This window comes from Penaeus monodon, chromosome 40, assembly GCF_015228065.2.
Source record: "Penaeus monodon isolate SGIC_2016 chromosome 40, NSTDA_Pmon_1, whole genome shotgun sequence".
NCBI lineage: Eukaryota > Metazoa > Arthropoda > Malacostraca > Decapoda > Penaeidae > Penaeus > Penaeus monodon.
In genome coordinates, this window is record NC_051425.1 from 13878662 (window position 1) to 13881161 (window position 2500).

Consider the following 2500-nt stretch of genomic DNA (forward strand, 5'->3'; position numbering starts at 1 on the left):
GAGAGGAGGATAGGAAGGAGAGAAGAGAAAGCAAAGAAAAGAAAAGAAAAGAAATAGGAGAAGAGGGGGGAAGAAGGAGGAGGAAGTGAAGGGAAGAGAGGAGGTATGAGGGGAGGGGAGTATCCGTTCCCGGAAAGATTTCAGAGGAGGGGCATTCCCCACTGTGCCCCATCTACCTCGCCTGGTCGTGGTAGCCCTGCCCTCTGCTACTTTTGTTGGTAAATGTTGCACGAGGGTCAGCAACACGTATTTTTTTTCTCTCTGGCGTGTAATTAAGAACATTATGTGTCGTTTTTTTTTATTGTATTATGCGAATCATATGTTTTGTTTTTTGTTTTGTATATATAGATTTGAATATAATTGATAGGGGAGAGTACGTGAATTGAGGGATGAATGTGATTTAAGTAATGATAGTTAAAAATAGCAGTGATATCATGTTAATTGTGATACAGCACCGCAGTTGTGTATGTCGGTGTGTCATGTGGTTTTACTGCTTTTGTAATCTAAATTATTACTACTTGTGATAATGTTTGTGTTCTTTCTTAGACTTTTTTTCATAATTTTTGTTGCTATTAAGTTTTATCAAAATATAATTGCTTTCATAATCAGTCGTTCATTATCTAACGTCATAATTAGCCTCGTTTATAAAGAAATAATTTGCCACAACGGTATTCTCCATCACTGTGATTATTTATTTATTCATTTATTTATTTATTTATTTATTTATTCTTTTTTGCAGGGGAGACTAATTCTTTTAATGCCAAGCTGGGATTTTCCGTCTCAGAACTGCAACTGGTTCTCGGGTGTCATTCCTTTTACTCATTTCTTCTATGTCTCTTTCGCATTCCTTTCGTCTGCGGATTTCCCATCGCTGGTTATTTTACTTTTATTATTATCATTATTTGTATTGTTGTTGTTGTTGTTGTTGCTGTTATTATTATTATTATTATTATTATTATTATTATTATTATTATTATTATTATTATTATTATTATTATTATTATTATTATTATTATTATTATTACTTGTTATTGTTGTTTTTCGTCTTCTTTCTTGCCATCATCATTTTATTTTTCTTCTTCCTTATCCTCTTCGTCATCTTCCATCTTTATCTTCACCTTCATTTTCATCTTTTTTCTTCTTCTTCATCTTCTTCTCCTCCTTTCTCACTGTCATCTTCGCATTCGTCTTCACTTTATGTTTTTTTCCCAGGATTTCCGTTATTCAAAGTTACACGTCTTTTAAGATTTTTTTTTTTTAATGCAAGAACTGACGTGATTACTTTTTTGTGCTTGTCATTGTAAGTAATTCAGCCTTTGTTATCTCTAATGACATGTGCTTGTGTTTTTTTTTCCTTTTCGCTGATGCTTGCGTGAGTGTGTTTGTCAGTGTGTCTTCGTTTGTATGTCTGTCAGTATGCCTTTGTTAGTGTGTTTGTAAGTGTGTCTTTGTTGGTATGTGTTTGTAGGTTTGCTTTCTTTAGTATGTGTTTGTAGGTGTGCCTTCGTTAGTATGTGTTTGTGGGTGTGCCTTCGTTAGTATATTTTTTCAGTATTTGTTAGCATACCTTCGTCTGTATTTGTTAGTATGCCTTCGTTAGCATGCGTTTTAATATGCTTTGTCATTATGTTTCTCGTATGCTTTCGTCAGTGTGCGTCTGTCAGTATGCCTTTATTTATGTGTCTCCGTCAGCATGCCTTAGCGTCCCTTCGGCAATATGGTCTGAGCATTGCTTGCATATTTGTGGCCGTACGCATATCCCCGAGACGTGAAAGGGCACAAGGGCAAAGTACCCGAGTGGGCGGTGGGGTTTGTGCAGGCGAGGGTGTGTGGGTGGTGGCGGTGTGTGTGGGCGGCAGGACAGGACAGCGGGACGTGTTAGAAAGGGAATGGTTGTGTGCTTGTTAATAGCGTTGGATTTTTTTTGTGTGTGTGGGTGATGGTGGGTAATAGGAATGGTGGATAATGGTAAGGGTGGTTGGTGTGGTTGTGTGGTGGTGGTGAAGGTAAGATTGATGGTGTAGTTGTGTTAACGGTGATGATGATGATAATAATGATAGCGATGATGATGGCGATAATAAGGTTTACAGTAATGATGATGATAGTGACCATAATGATGATGATGGTAACAATAACGATGATAGTGAAAACGATAATAAGGTTTATGATGATGCCGATAAGGTTTACAATGATGATGATGGTGATGATGAAGATGAAGATGATGCATGCCTTTGTGACGGAGACAGCGTGGGAAGAAAAGCGGGGGCCGATTACTGAATGGATGATAATTAACTGAGGGAGGGGAGGGAAGAGCAGAGGAAGGGAGGTGAGGTGAGGGGAGGGGAGGGGAGGGGAGGTGAAGGCAGAGCAGACGAGAAGTTATGCAAGGGGAAAAAATACCTCGGTATTAATGGCACTCCTGCGGTTATAGAGTTTTTTTTTTCATTATTGTTAAGCAGAGTTGTTACCAGGCTGTAGATATATATATTTTTTAGTTCAT